This window comes from Anomaloglossus baeobatrachus, chromosome 11, assembly GCF_048569485.1.
Source record: "Anomaloglossus baeobatrachus isolate aAnoBae1 chromosome 11, aAnoBae1.hap1, whole genome shotgun sequence".
Taxonomy (NCBI): Eukaryota; Metazoa; Chordata; class Amphibia; order Anura; family Aromobatidae; genus Anomaloglossus; species Anomaloglossus baeobatrachus.
The window spans coordinates 80,534,703-80,551,662 of NC_134363.1; the positions used below are offsets into that span (position 1 = coordinate 80,534,703).

The window sequence follows — 16,960 nt, forward strand, 5'->3', positions numbered from 1 at the left end:
ACCACATAGATCCCATTATAATCAATGGGATCCCTCTGCTTCTGCACCAATTATGTAAAGGATTAATTTTGGACAGGAATCCTGTTTGTCTTCTCCTAAAAACAAGACAGACAAACTGAATGCCTGTATAGAGGTGTGAACCTTTATGTCAAGGTTTCAGAAGTAGTCAAAGTTAAGTTCCAAAGTACAGTTATTTTGTGTCATGTCCAAGATTGGATCTCTGCTTCTTATAACAAACTTATAAATACCCTATTAGAGAATTCACAGTTTAAGGCCTGCGACACACATCCGTGCCGCCGGTATGTGTTTGCCATTTTATGCACTTACCGGCGGCACGGAGACACAGTCAGCAATGCTACCCTATTGTAGCAGGCACACACACGTAAAACCACACGGAACGTGTGTCCGTGTGCGTTTGTACGTGTGTGCGTTTTTCTACACGCTGACATGTCAGTGTTTTCTCCGGCAGCACGGGTGTCACACGGCCTACACCCGTACCACACGGGTGTAGTGTGGATGCGGTCGCGTGTGACACGCGCTGGAGAAAACACACATGTCAGAGAAAAAAAAAAAACTTAACTCACCTTCTCCAGCCCTCCTGTCTCTGCCGCTGCTGCCACTTGCTGCCGACCGCCGCTCATTATTCTCATTTAATATTCACTTCACTGCGGCCGGAAGCAGCAGCAGCGGGGAGACGGGAGGGCTGGAGACCAAAGATCAGCACCACGGACAGCAAAAAGAACCACGTGAGTATGTAAATAACCTGTTCTCCGTATGTTATCACGGATAGCATGCGGAGAACACACGTGGCCCGCACGTACCGGAGACACGTACTTACCTGCATGCAACACGCAGGGGAAATACGTGTCTCTCGGCACGTGCGTGATTTTCCCGTGAGTGTGTCGGAGGCCTAAGGGTGTGTCCAATCTTAAGCTACGGTCGTTTATACTATGAGGGTTCACAGCTCTTCAGTCACAAAGACTGACTTCAGACTGGAAACACACTTATGCGAGTAAAATCGGTCCGAGTTGCCTGAAAAAAGCTTGACCGATTTTAGTTCACGTTAGGTCAGTGTGCAATGCAAGTGCATTCCTTTTTTTTAAATTATTTCAAGGATAGCAGAGCGTGTGTAATGCGTGTGTAATACGTAGGGGATCCGTTTTTACTATGTCATCTGCTATTCATCTCTGCTACATGGCCGCTGACAGCAGACACAGACAGCCATGTAGCAGAGCTGAATGGCAGATGACAGCAGACACAGCCGCACGATCAGAATGAACTCGGGTGAACTTCACCCGACTTCATTGTCATACCGCGGCTCTGTCTGTGCCGCGTCCTGATTAGAGGTCACCCGTGAAGGACTCACCGGTGACCACTAATCTCCTGAGTGACTGAATTGAGCAGCGCAATTTGCGCTGCCGTCACTCAGGTTACATGCGGCTAGCTGTATTCTCCCCCCGTGACCGCAACTCACCTGTTACTTCATCGCTGTCACTCGGGTGACTTGCTGTCACTGTTGGATGATCCAGCGGTGGCCGCGAGTTACCTGACTGACATCAGCTGACCGCGATACTCACCTCAGTTGCTGCGTGGAGGTGACAGGAGCGGCGGTGTTCTTCTGCAGCTCCTGTCACCTTCATATAGCAGAGCTGGATGCGACGCAGGACCTCCGTGGATTACGTCGGACATGGATGGGTTTTTGGGTACTTAATAAAGTGGTGAACGAGGGCCTTTGTTATTGTTTATTTTTTCTAATAAAGGATTTTTTAACTGTTTGTGTGTTTATTAACTTTAATTTACAGGTTAATCATTGTGGGTGTCTCATAGATGCCTGCAATGATTAATTTAGGACTTATTGGCAGCTATGGGCTGCCATTAACTCCTTATTAACCCAATTGCCAACGCATCAGGGCAAATCGGGAAGAGCCGGGTTCAGTCCCAGAACAGTCGCATCTAATAAATGCGGCCATTCTGGGCGGCTGCTGGCTGATATTGTTAGGCTGGGGGCTCCCCATAACGTGGAGCTCCCCATCCTGAGAACACCAGCCTTCAGCCGTATGGCTTTATCTGGCTGCTATTAAAATTGGGGGGGATTGCACGCCGTTTTTTTAAATTATTTATTTATTTTACTTCATTATATAGACCCGCCCACTGGCAGCTGTGATTGGTTGCAGTGAGACAGCTGTAACTGTTCGTGGGGGCGTGTCTGACTGCAACCAATCATAGGCACCGGTGGGCGGGGAAAGCAGGGAATACGAGATTGAATAATGAGCGGCCGGCTTTTTCAAAAAAAGAGAAGCCGCCGGAGCAGTGTGAACGCCGAGCAGCACCGCGACGGTGATCGGGGATCAGTGAGTATGAGAGAGGGGCGGGAGAGGGATAGACCGACATGGACAGAGAGAGAGAGAGAGACCGACAGAGAGAGAGAGACAGACCGACAGAGAGAGAATAGAGACCGAGAGGGAGAGACCGACTGACAATATTCGCATGTTTCTCAAAACACTGGAAATGAGTGAGGTCTCACAATGTCGGTCAATCTCTATGATTGACCGACATTGTGAGACCTCACTCATTTCCAGTGTTTTGAGAAACATGCGATTAATGTATTTAGAAAAACGGATGTCACTAGAATGGTGTGAGTGCCGGTCCGTGTGACATGGTTTTTTTTCACGCTCCCATAGAGTTGCATTGGAGAGACTCGCGCGAGAAACTCTCCAAAACGCAGCATACTGCGATTTTTTTCTCAGTCCGATTTGGACTGAGAAAAAAATAGCAGATGGGAGCTGCCTCATTGTTTAAGATGTGTCCGAGTGCAATGCGAGAATTTCTCGCATTGCACTACTGTGAGAAAATTGCAAGTGAGAAGCCGGCCTTATGTGATAAGCCAGGACAACCTCTTTAACCACTTCACCCCCTGGTACATTTCCTCTTTTCATTTTAGGTTTTTCCTCCCCTTTCAACAAGAAACATAACTTTTTATTTTTCCGTCAATATATCCATTTGAGGGCTTGATTTTTGCGAGACAAGTTGTATTTTTGAATGAAACCATTCATTCTGCCCCATATTGTACTGGAAAATGGGAAAAGAATTCTAAGTGCGGTGAAATTGCTAAACAAGTGCAATTCCACAATTGTGTTTTGGATTTTTTAATTACCATGTTCCCTATATGGTAAAACTGACATCAGAATATGATTCCCCACTTCAGTACAAATTCCTAGAAACCAAACATGTAAAGTTTGACTTTTATTCTAAAAAAAGAAAAAAAAGAATTGCAGTTTTAGCTCAATTTTTGAGACCAATAGCGTTCTCATTTTTCGAGAGCTTGGGCTTAGTGATGGCCTATTTTTTGCGTCTTGAGCTGGCGTTTTTAATTATACCATTTTTAGGTGCAATATTTTGATCACCTGTTATTCCATTTTAAATACAATTTTGTGGCGATCAAAAAAACGTTATTGTGACGTTTTGATTTTTTTTTCTCACTACACCCTTTACTGATCAGATTAATTGATTTTATATTTTGATAGAGTGGGTATTTCTGAATATGTATTTTTTATACTGTTTTATTTTCAATGGGGCAAAAGAGGAGTTATTTGAGCTTTTGTTTTTTTTTAATTTTTTTCATATTTTTTAAAACTTTGTTTTACATTTTTTCTTGGTTTTACCAGTGTCCCTTTAAGGTACCGTCACACTAAGCGACGCTCCAGCGATCCCACCAGCAACCTGACCTGGCAGGGATCGCTGGAGCATCGCTACACGGGTTGCTGGTGAGCTGTCACACAGGCAGATCTCACCAGTGACCAGCCCCAAGCCAGCAGCGATGCGCTTGGTAACTAAAGTAAATATCGGGTAACCAACCCGATACTTACCTTGGTTACCAGCGCACACCGCTAAGCGCTGCCAGTGCCGGCTCCCTGTTCCCTGCACTCTTAGCCACAGTACACATCGGGTTAATTACCCGATGTGTACTCTGGCTACGTGTGCAGAGAGCAGGGAGCCGGCACTGACAGCGTGAGAGCGGCGGATGCTGGTAACGAAGGTAAATATCGGGTCACCAAGGTAAGGGCTTCTTGGTTACCCGATGTTTACCGTGGTTACCAGCGTCCGCAGAAGCCGGCTCCCTGCTCACTACACAGTCAGTTGTTGCTCTCTCGCTGTCACACACAGCGATGTGTGCTTCACAACACAACAACTAAAAAATGGTCCAGGACATTCAGCAACAACCAGCGACCTCGCAGCAGGGGCCAGGTTGTTGCTGGATGTCACACACAGCGACATCACTAGCAACATCGCTGCTACGTCACAAAAGTCGTTCCTCAGCAGCGATGTTGCTAGCGATGTTGCTTAGTGTGACGTGGCCTTTAGGGATATTTATGACTGTACTGTCTGATCGCTTCTTCTGTTCATAGCAATGTTTCTGCATAGCTCTAATTAGGAGAAATGCTATTCTCCTCTGAGTGTCATTGCTTTGTCTGTATTTACAGGGATTAAGTCATGACAGAGAAAAGGGTCATCACCTGACGTGACAACAAATTGGTGCCTTGTGATCGCATCACGAGACTGCCGATGGTGGTGGTGAATAGCGCAATCCCCACTCGAGTGCGTTAATTGTGCTATCAGAGTTTGACAGCATGTTCTAAGGGAATAAAAGGTGTGGGTAGATCAGAGATCCATCCATGCCTGTTAACTGCACATGGCTGATCAGATCTGCTGACGTGTGCTGAGTAAAGTGTGGGAGCCCACATCAAAGGGACTGAGGGAGACCTAGGACTCATATATATGCCGTAGGTCATTGAGGGGTTAATATTGAAGAGTCCTACATTTAGCACGTCCTTCCCTTAGCTAGAGCAAAGAGCATCTATGATATATTTTTCTTTTTTGAGAGACTCAAGCCTAGCATGTCTGTTTATTCAATGGCAACACATTGACAACTTTCAATCAATAGCATATATGCTTCATTTTTTCTGTTGTGGCACCAAAGGGGAATTAGTCCATTACTTCCTGAGGAGATTACAACTGATTCACATTCCCATTAGCGGAACAAATGTGATAAGCTCAGTTGTGAGAGACTATTGTAATAAAAGCAAAAGATACAGTACAGTGAAAAATTCTGATAAAAAAAATGAGTATTATTATTATTTTTTATTATAGCGCCATTTATTCCATGGCGCTTTACAAGTGAAAGAGGGTATACATACAACAATCATTAACAGTACAAAACAGACTGGTATAGGAGGAGAGAGGACCCTGCCCGTGAGGGCTCACAGTCTACAGGGGATGGGTGAGGATACAGTAGGTAAGGACAGAGCTGGTTGCACAGTGGTATACTGGACTGAGGGTTATTGTAGGTTGTAGGCTTGTTGGAAGAGATGGATCTTGAGGTTCCTCTTGAAGCTTTCCATGGTAGGGGAGAGTCTGATATGCTGAAGTAGAGCGTTACAGATTATGGGGGGTCACGGGAGAAATCTTGTACGCAATTATGGGAAGGGGAGATATGAGAGGAGTAGAGAGGGAGATCTTTTGAGGATCCGAGGTTGCATGCAGGTAGGTACCGGGAGACTAGGTCACAGATGTAGGGAAGAGACAGGTTGTGGATGGCTTTGTATGTCATGGTTAATGTTTTGAACTGGAGTCGTTGGGCGTTGGGAAGCCAGTGGAGGGATTGGCAGAGTGGCGCGGCTGGGGAATAGTGAGGGGAGAGGTGGATTAAGCAGGCCGCAGAGTTTAGGATAGATTGGAGGGGTGCAAGAGTGTTGGAAGGCAGGCCAGAGAGCAGCAGGTTGCAGTAGTCGAGGCAGGAGATGATGACGGCATGCACTAATGTTTTTGCTGATTCTTGGTTAAGAAAAGCACGGATCCAGGTGATATTTTTGAGTTGTAGTCTGCATGAGGTGAAGAGGGCTTGGATGTGTGGCTTGAAGGATAGAGCAGAGTCAAGGGTTACTCCAAGGCAACGAGCTTGTAAGACTGGGGATAGTGAGCAACCATTAAGTTTGATGGAAAGGTTTGTTGGAGGACATGAGTGAGGAGGAGGAGAAAAGACAATGAACTCTGTTTTGTCCATGTTAGGTTTTAAGAATCGCGCAGAGAAGAAGGATGAAATAGTAGACAGACATTGTGGAATTTTGGTTAGTAGAGAGGTAATGTCAGCTCCAGAGAGGTAGATCTGTGTGTCATCGGCATAGAGATGATACTGAAAGCCGTGGGACTCTATGAGCTGTACACTCAATTCACAGAAATCTTGGTAAATAATTGAAAACTAGTTTAAAATTGATGCCATGCGAAGGTAGTAAAAATCTTTCTTACTCTTTTAGAATGGCTTTTTATGATAACACTAATATGTTATTTTCAGAACACGTCATCAGAAGTAATAGAGATAACATGGTCATTGTAACTTGTAATGACATTAAAATAAATTGAAATAACATAAGATTATAATAATCTAGTTACCCTTTACAACATGATTGATGAAAAGAAAGAACCTACCTATTGAAGTTTTGTCTGTCAGAATTGTATCCAAAATTTAACATCTTCTGTAAACTTTCTTCACATTTTATGTGCAGACCTTTTTAAATTGTTACACTGTAAAAAAAAAAAAAAGAATTGTGTATGAGTCACATACCTACAATTTGTGCTTTAGCGCTTCTTCAATCAAACTATAAGAGCTAGTTTTTGCTACCATAACACATCAATGAGCCTTAGGTGCCATGACATCACTAGCAGTTCACTGGATGTCCTTTTTTGCTATTTATAAACTTCATAACATTTTAAAAAATATAAAGATATATCTTGTCATGGTTATCTGTCTCACATGCATTGGCCAATACAAAAGCTAAATATCTCTTTTTTGTTTCAAATATCCCTATTGCAGTAATGCAATACCAGAGTTCCCTTATTCATTGTTAGCATTTTAAAGTGCAGCTATGTTTGTTTTGTAGTTATATTGTATTTTCAGCTAGCACTTGTTCTGGTTTTTATATATTTATAGTGCATTTTTTTCTGACTGAGCACTCTGTCCTGTAACCAGGCTGTGTTCATTCCCCTTTATAGCTGGAGCCTACCTGCTCAGACATGTAAAATTTTAACGCAGATAGCTGCATTTCAAGTTAGGTTCTCGGTATATAGAGAAATACCTTGCCGTGGTGACTGGGCTCACATAGATTGGCCAATACATAAGCTAAATTTCTCTTTTATTGAAATATTTCTATAGCAGTAATATAATATCAGAGTTTCTTTATTCATTGCCAGCACTTTAGTGTGCAGCTGTATGTATTCTGTAGTTATAATGTGTTTTCAGATAGCACCTGTTCACACCTGTTGGATGTGTGGGTTAGTCTTTTTGATATATTTGTGTCAATAAATAAACAGTGATTTGATTTAAGAAATGTTTTCTTTTGAAACAACTTATTAGAGTGTTTAAGATTCTCAATGTAAGGGATGCATAAAATAATAACCCTGCACTGTGTGACATACTGCACTACTTGCTGTAAATTAGGTATTTTCCCTGTTGTATCTGCTAGTCTTCTCAAAAATGAGGCTGTCTAGCCTTCTCTGCACCCTTGATTTACAGTTTTGTACTTAAATGATGAATAGGCAGAAAGGTGCAAATCAGGTAGAGGATTTCCAAAGCTCCTAAATTTCAAGGAATACATTGCAAAAGCTTATCAATTGGTTCTATTTTAACCCTTTAAGGACCAAACCACTTTGTACGTTAATGATCGAGCCTCATATTTTAAATCTGACCAGCATCCCTATAAGGTAATAACTTTGGATCATTTCAACATATCTTCGTGGTTCTGAGATTGTTTGTTCTTGACATACTGTACTTCTTGTTAGTGATAAACTATGTCCCATAGTATGTGTTTATTTGTAAAAATTTCAAAAAAATTTGGGAACAAAATTTGAAAAAGACAACATTTTCAAACTTTGAATTTTTATACCCTCAAACAAGATTGTTATACTACATTAAATAGTTAACAAAAACATTTGCCATAATTCTACTTTACACCAGTCCCATTTTTTAAACACTTTTTTTCCTTTAGATGATAGAGGGGTTAAAGGTTTGTCAAATTTTTCCAACAAAATATGATACATCACAATTGAAGTGGCTTTGAGGGGCCTAGGTGACAGAAAATACCCCAAAGTGAAACCATTCTAAAAACTGCAACCCTCAAACTGTTTAAAACTACATCAACCAAGTTTAAAGTTTATTAACCTTTCAGGTACTTCACAGTAACTAAAACAATGAGGAAGGGAAAAATGAAAATTTTACTTTTTCCCACAAAAGTGTTACCCTAGCCCGATATTTTGCATTTTCACAAAGGAACAGGAAAAAATGCACCATAGAATTTGTTTTGCAAATTAATACAAGTACACAGATACCTCACATGGGATGGTGAACTACTGGTGGTGTATACAGCAGGGTTCGAAAGGGAAGGAACACCATTTGACTTTTGCAACACAAAATTAGCTGGAATCAAGAGCAGATTCCATGTCGGGTCCGTAGAGCCCCTTATATACCTAAGGAGTGGAAATCACCACATGTTACCCATTGTTGGAAACTAGACCCTTCAAGGAATTTTTCTAGATTTAAGGTGAGCATTTGAAAGTCCCAGATTCTCCACATAATGTTATAGTTAAGCTGAGAAAATAAAACAAAACACTTTTTAATCATAAAAATGTTGTTTTTGTTCCAAATTTAGCAAATTAACAAGAGTAGCACCATAAAATTTGTTGCGAAATATCTCCTGAGTATGCCGATGCCCCTATATGTGTTGGAAAACTACTGTTTGTATATATGGTAGGGATCGGAAGGAAATGAGTGCCATTCAACTTTTGGAATCCAAAATTGGCTGGAATAGATAGTGGAAGCCATGTCGTGTTTGGAGAGCCCCTGATGTGCCTAAACAGTGGAATCCCCCACGAGTGACCCCATTTTGGAAACTAGACCCCTCAAGGAATTTATCTAGATATGTAGTGAGCACCTTGACTTCCCAGGTGCTTCACAGAATTTTATAATGTTGAGCCATGATAATTAAAACCACTTTTTTCTAACAAAAACGTTGTTTTAGCTCTGAATTTTGCATTTCACAAGATCAACAGGAGAAATTGCACCAAACAGTTTGTTGTGCAATTTCTCCTGAGTACACCAATATCCTATATGTGGTGGAAAACTACTGTTTGGGCACAGGGCAGGGTTCAGAAAGAAAGGAGCACTATTTGATTTTTGGAGCGCAAAATTGTATGGAAATGTTGCGTTTATAGAGCTGCCAAGGTTCCAAAACAGTAGAAACCCTCCAAAAGTGACACTATTTTGGAAACTACACTCATTAAAATTATTTAGTGGTGTGTGAGCATCTTGAACCCATTAGTGCTTCACAGAATTTTATAATATTGGGCCTTGAAAATGAAATAATGTTTTTTTTCCAATGAAAATTACTGTATTTTTCGGACCATAAGACGCACTTTTTTTCCCCCAAATGTTAGGGGAAAGTGGTGGGTGCGTCTTATGGTCTGAATGTGGCTGCGGGGAATGTGGGTGCTGCGGTGGAGCGGGTCATCGGGGGCACGAGCAGGCTGTAGCAGCCTGCCGTGACCACGTGGACCCGCTCATTTAATATGCACACCCATCCCCCGCCCATCATCCCTCCACGCTGAAGCAGGCACTGACAGGTGGGCGGGATGATGGGCGGGGGTTTAACAGCTGGCCCGCATGATCACCCCTGGCAACTACGGCCTGGAGTGGTCATGTGCGGCTGTATTCACTGCTCCCCACGCATCATCATCAGCGCGGGGTGCAGTGAATCAGTGTACAGTACTCACCGTTCCTCTGCAGCATCGCTCGTTCTCCCATCTGTGTCAGTGACAGCGCCGCTGAGTGGAGCCATCCCCATTACCCTGCTGCATCGTGATCATCTCCTGTGTCTGTGCCGGCGGCTGGGTGAAGACTAGCGGGGCGCACAGCGATGACATCATCGCTATGCGCACGTGTCCACACGCAGCCGCAGGCACTGGTCACAGACACAGGAGATGATCGCGATGCAGCAGGGTAAAGGGGACGGCTCCACTCAGCGGCACTGCTGCTGATACAGACGGGAGGAAGAATGATGCTGCAGGGAACGAGGTAAGGTGAGGTGGGTATGAACGTTTATTTTTTTTATGTACCACAGGATGCGGCCATACACCAGGATGTGGGTATATTATGAGCAGGATGGGGTCATATGAGCAGGATGGGGTCATATGAGCAGGATGAGGTCGTATGAGCAGGATGGGGTCATATGAGCAGGATGGGGTCATATGAGCAGGATGGCATATCAGCAGGATGGAGTCATACGAGCAGGATGGGGTCATACGAGCAAGATGTGGTCATATGAGCAGGATGGGGTCATATGAGCAGGATGGGGTCATATCAGCAGGATGGGGGAATATCAGCAGGATGGGGGTATATGAGCAGGATGAGGTGGCCGTGAGTTACCTGACTGACAGCAGCTGATCGCGCTACACACCTCAGTTGCTGTGTGAAGCTGACAGGAGTGGCTGTGTAATCTGCAGCTCCTGTCACCTTCATGCAGCACAGCTGGATGCGACGCTGGAAGACTGTTGAGTACGCCGGACATGGAGGGTTTGTCGGGGTTAATAAATTGGTGATGAGGGACTTTGTTAGTGTTTTTTATTTCTAATAAAGGATTTTTCGTGTGTGTGTGTTTTTTAACTGTAATTTACAGATTAATAATGGAAGAAATCTCGGGGAGACGCCTGACATGATTAATCTAGGATTTAGTGGCAGCTATGGGCTGCCATTAACTCCTTATTACCCCGATTTGCCAACGCACTAGGGTAAATCGGGAAGAGCCGGGTACAGTCCCAGAACTGTCGCATATAATGTATGCAGCAATTCTGGGCGGCTGCTGACTGATATTGTTAGGCTGGGGGGCTCCCCATAACGTGGGGCTCCCCATCCTGAGAATACCAGCCTTCAGCCGTATGGCTTTATCTGGCTGGTATTAAAATTGGGGGGACCGCACGCCGGTTTTTTTAATTATTTATTTATTTATTTTACTGTACAGTATAGACACGCCCACCGGCTGCTGTGATTAGGTGCAGTGAGACACCTGTCACTCAGCGTGGGGGCGTGTCTCACTGCAATCAATCGTAGGCGCCGAAAAGCAGGAAAGCAGGGAATACGAGATTGTTTAATGAGCGGCCGACTTTATCAAAAGAGGAAAAGCCGCCGGAGTTTAGTGAACAGCTGTGCAGCGCCGCGGCAGTGATCGGGGAATGGTAAGTAAGAGAGAGGGGGGAAACTGACCGACAGACTGTGAGAGGGGAACAGACAAGACAGAGAGAGACAGACAGAGCGAGACCGACCGACGGGAGATAGAATGAAAAAAAAAAATGACCGATATCGCTAGTAAAAAGCACAAAACGTGCGTTTTGGACATCGGAGTGCCACACAATGTTTTACGTAAAATCTTTCATGTATTAATCTCAAAAAGTAACATACATTAGCTCTATCTCACTATTGGGTTTGTGCCCTTAACATTTCCGCCATGAAAATACATTTTGGTGTCATTTTGGAAGGTTTTCTGGTGAGTCCGTAAAAATGGCTTAAAACTCGGACAAAATTGTTCACAGCTGTGACTTTTGAGTGATAAATGCTTCAAGGGGTCTTCCCCATGCTGTTGCCATGTCATTTGAGCACTCTTCTGAGACTTTTGTGACATTTTTAGGGTTTCTACATGCTGCCGGGGGTCATTTCAGAAAAATACTCGGGTCTCCCATAGGATAACATTGGGCTCGGTGCTCGGGCCGAGTACACGAGTATCTTGGGAAGCTCGGCCCGAGCCTCGAGCACCCGAGCTTTTTGGTACTCGCTCATCACTAAACTGATCTTCATCAGAAACAATTTGGATAGTGCGTTGGATTTACTGCTTATATGATTATTGGGACCACATCCCACTCCTTCAGCACTTCCTACTGTGGATTGAGTGTAGACCAATGCGCTCCCTAAATCAACATAAGGTCAAGAATTTATTTTATCTACTTTTTACAGTTTACTGTATAAATAATTTGAAAGTTATATTGTTCTAGTCAGTGCGATTATAGTGATACTAGATTTATGTACTTTATTTTGTTTGGCTACTATCACACACTAAAAGCGCTTTTTGTTTTTTTTTTTTAAATCGTTTTTGCATCCCCATATTTTAAGAGCTATAATTTTTCTATATTTCTGCCAACAGTCATGTGAGGGCTTGTTTTTTGCAGGACAAGTTGATTTTTTATTGGCACCATTTTTGTTTACATAATGTTTTTGTTCATTTTTTATTGAACAATTTGGGATGTAGAATAAACAAAAAACAGCAATTCAAAAATTGTTTTTAGGAGATTTTTTTATGCTGTTCACATAAAATCTTTATTCTTTGAAGCAGTACAGCTACAGTGATACCACAGTTACATCTTTTTTATGTTTTGTCACTTTTAAACAATAAAAATAATTAAAAAAATATATATATATTTTTGCATTGCTGTGCTCTGACAGTGACTGTGTGTTTACACAGTGACAGTTTAAAATGCTTACGGATATAGCACATCATGGTGCTGGAACTGACAACTGATAAGGACGTGATATGTATGCCATTGGTCATTAAGTGGTTGATAAAATATTTGTGTGTAAATTGCCAACTGCTTCAATTTCTTCAATAGACGATTGTTTTTTTAAAATGTGTGTGTTAACATTAGTTTAAGGGGTACTTTGCACACTACGACATCGTAGGTGCGATGTCGGTGGGGTCAAATTGAAAGTGACGCACATCCGGCGTCGCTGTCGACATTGGAGTATGCGAATTGTTTTTACTACGATTAACGAGCGCAAAAGCGTTGAAATCGTATGATCGGTGTAGCGTCGGTCATTTCCATAATGTTACGATGTTGTTCCTCGTTCCTGCGGCAGCATACATCGCTGTGTGTGAAGCCGCAGGAGCGAGGAACATCGCCTTACCTGCGTCCCGGCTGCAATGAGGAAGGAAGGAGGTGGGTGGGATGTTTACGTCCCGCTCATCTCCGCCCCCTGCTTCTATTGGCTGCCTGCCGTGTGACGTCGCTGTGACGCCACACGACCCGCGCCCTTAGGAAGGAGGCGGTTCGCCGGCCAGAGCGACGTCACAGAGCAGGTAAGTGCATGTGAAGCTGCCGTAGCGATAATTTTCGCTATGGCAGCTATCACAAGATATCGCAACTGCAACGGGGAGGGGACTATCGCGCTCAGCATCGCTGCCATCGGCTTGCGATGTCGTAGTGTGCAAAGTACCCCTAAGACTGTGGTCACACTAGCGTATAGCATCCGAGAGAATCATATGCTATGTGCTAATGACACTCAGTTAAAACTCTGCAGCAAGCATGAGCTAAGTGTCAGATTCTTTGCTCAGATTCTGTTGCATGCAAGAAACAAAGGACAGGTGCAGAGAAGAGGAAGATATTAATCTTAAGCAGTGTTATATGATGTCTATATGCCAGTGTGAGAGCATCCTTAAGGTGAGTCAAAGCATTTTCATTTTTCTGATGCTGCAGAGCCACATACTGTGTTTCCCCAAAAATAAGACCTCCCCTGAAAATAAAGACAGACTTCAGGCTTCAGCATAGAGTAGGTACCCAGTTACGAGATATGCCGTGAAGTGGCAACTGGGCACATATGCAAACGTCCGTTTCTATATGCTAAATATCTCATTTTTCTTAGATTTCCCATAGCAGTAATGCAGGTCTATGTTCACACATTCATGGATTCCATACTTTAGCATTATCAGAGTGCAAACTGTCTTTTTTTGTATTTTATGTCATGTTCAGTTATACACTTGTTCACATTTCAATTTGGGGAGTGCCGTAAGTCTCTTTGTCTATATTAAAAAAGGTCATACCTTCTGACTGTGCACCCCTCCCCCACTTGCCACAGGTAATCTTATCCTATATAGCAGGTTCCTACTTGCCCATACACAGGAGGTTAACTCAGAAAGAGGCTTCAGCATAGATCAGTTACGAGATATGCTGTGAAGTGGCAACTGGGCAAATATACAAATGGCCATTTCTATATGCTAAATATCTAATTTTTATTAGATTTTCCTTAGCAGTAATGCAGGCCTATGTTCACACATTCATGGTTTCCATACTTTAGCATTATCGGAGTGCAAACTGTCTTTTTTTGTACTCCGCTGAAAATAAGACCTAGCAGGAGTAAATATAAGACATCCCCCGAAAATAAGATCTAGTTGTGGTTCAATAATGAAGTGTCCATGCAGCGGTAAAAAAGTTAAAGACAATGCAGGACACTTTATTATAGACAGCGGACACCCCCTAAAGAAAGAAGAAAAGAAAGAAGACTCCACAATCATACTCACCAGACGCTGACTATGAGCAGTGGAACGCATCAAGGACCTGCAGCGGATCATACAGACATCAGATCACATATACACACACACATGAGATTACACACACACAATCATACTACAGATCGCACACACACACTCACCACATCCAGCGATACGGATTGCTTCTTAGCGGCGTAAGGACCTGCAACACTGTGCACTGTGCATATATGCACACACAGCTTTATATATTAGATATATGCATATGGCTGACGATTCTGTTTGGGGCTCCTCATTTTGATGACTCAAAAAACAGTGCATGCAGCTTTTTTCAGGCTGTCAAAATGACGACTAGCGGTTAATGTGTGATTGGTGAGGACTGATTGCAGAACTGGAGATTTACCAGTGATGGTGGAACTGTAGAAGGGTCGAGGTAAGCAGGGCTGCCACTAGAAATTTCAGGGCCCCATACTGGCAAAATTTCGGGGCCCCCTTGAGGCTCCGCCCCAGCTCCGCCTCCACCGCAGCTCCACCTCCACCCCAACTCCACCTCCACCCCAGCTCCGCCTCCACCTCGCGAATCTTCCATAGTCTCATTGCCACTGTTGGAAAAACTTCACTTCTGCACTACAGCCTCACCAATCACACATTAACCCTTCACAATGAACACCGTATCACACACACAGACATCAGATTTTGTTTTGGCCATCAGATTTTTGTAAGCCTGCCACCATGACAATGTAGACTTTTTGGTATATCTATTTTTTTTTTCTTTAAGGGAATGTGTGACATACAGGTTTTTAAACTAATTGAAACCAAATTGTGATAATGCAGACTTGTGGATTTAGACCTGACAACCCCTTTGAAGGGAATCTGTCACCAGGTTTTTAACACCTAATCCGGGCACAGCATGGCGTGGGGGAGTAGGTCCTGATTCCGGCAATTGTTACTTATTGGGCTGCTTGGTGTAGTTTTGATAACATCACTGGTTAATAAGCAGGAGATTATCATTACAGGACTTCTTGGCATGCTACAGGTAGTCCAGCATATTCATGAGCTCTGTATAACTGCTAGATCTGCAGCAGAGAAAACATTGATTTTATCACAATGACAGCAAGCAGCTCAGTGGGTGACACATCACTGGAATCATGGTCTCTGTCTCTACATTGTGCTGATCTCGGATGGGGGAGAAAGGACCTGCTGACAGATTCACTTTAAGGCTCATTCAGCAGTCGGTGAAAACCGGTCTACACTTGGACAGTGCATGGACTGGCCATGGGTCTCCTGACCTGACCTCAGCAGCCTCAGAGCATATATGAGGATGCAGGTCAGATTGGTGCCCGGCCATGCACGGCGTTTTAAGCTGAGATTTAAACAGATGGTTGTTCTTTATGAGAGCTGAGGAGGGTTGTGAACAAGAAATGCCACATAAGGCAGAATTAGGCTGAGTCCAGATGTCCTGTAATCATCCGTTGGGAAAAATAATTTCTGGGGGAGAAAAGCACTTATTCACAACCAGTAGGTTTAGTAGAACAGATTCCAACATGTATATTAACTCTGAAAAAGCAACATGTGATTTATTTAAAACGTAACCTTTAATTGGGGTCCTTCTAAAATAGAAATACACACAGTGATCCAACACCCATTTAAAAACCTGAAATTGGTTCAGCCATCCACATACCGTATTTTTCGCTTTATAAGACGCACTTTTGTTCCCCCAAATTTTGGGGGAAAGTAGGGGGTGCGTCTTACAAACCGAATATACGGGAGGGGTGTATATATATATATATATATATATATATATACTGCAGTGTCCATTCTTGAGCGGTGCTGGGGGCAGGTGGCAGCTGCGGGCCGCAGCGTTAGATCTCCTGCTCCCGCTCATATAATATGCACAGCCGCTGTCCAGCAGTGTGGTGCTGAAACTGCATCACGCTGAGGGGCTGGGGCAGCGGGGCATATTATATCTGCCTGTGCCCTCCTTTTATCGCACATGATCCCCCTGTGTTAGATATGGCCCCCGTGCTGCTGCCCATAGTAAAATAAAAAAAGCTTTACTCACCTCCTCCAGCGCTGATCTCCGGTCTCCTGCTGCTGTTGTCTGTGATAAAACAGAATAAATCCGGCACAGTAATGAAAAAGATTGCAACAATATCTTGACTTAAGAATTTTTATTGTGCTATTCTTTTAAGGATGTCAAAAGAATTTTATGTATATTTTTTCTCTGTATATTTTTTCTCTTAAAGTCCTAAAGTCCAACGTTTCGGCCACAATTCTGGCCTGTTTCAAGGACTATAAAGTACAAAAACAACATAAGGAACAAAATTACAATGAGTAAACAGCATGTGTACTGTACAATCACAGTGATAATACATATGAAAAATGCCACTAAAATTGGAGAGAAAACAGGGATTACAAAAAGTTTACATAGGATAACACAATATCAAATAAAGAGTACTGTATTAAAGGATGGAGAAACATACAACATATTATACAAAGAAATCCACTTACAGTTAGGTCCAGAAATATTTGGACAGTGACACAATTTTCTCGAGTTGGGCTCTGCATGCCACCACATTGGATTTGAAATGAAATCTCTACAACAGAAT

The 16,960-nt window shown here is 43.1% G+C and overlaps 1 protein-coding gene across 1 annotated transcript in view; it reads right to left on the reverse strand.

The window, feature by feature from the left end:
• LOC142256036 (netrin-1-like) overlaps positions 1 to 16,960 on the reverse strand; it is a 412,257-nt gene that overhangs the window by 260,614 nt on the left and 134,683 nt on the right. The window contains exon 2 of the mRNA XM_075327532.1: positions 6,484 to 6,579. The gene's annotated coding sequence lies outside the window, so the exon portion shown is untranslated. The remainder of the gene's footprint in view (positions 1 to 6,483; positions 6,580 to 16,960) is intronic.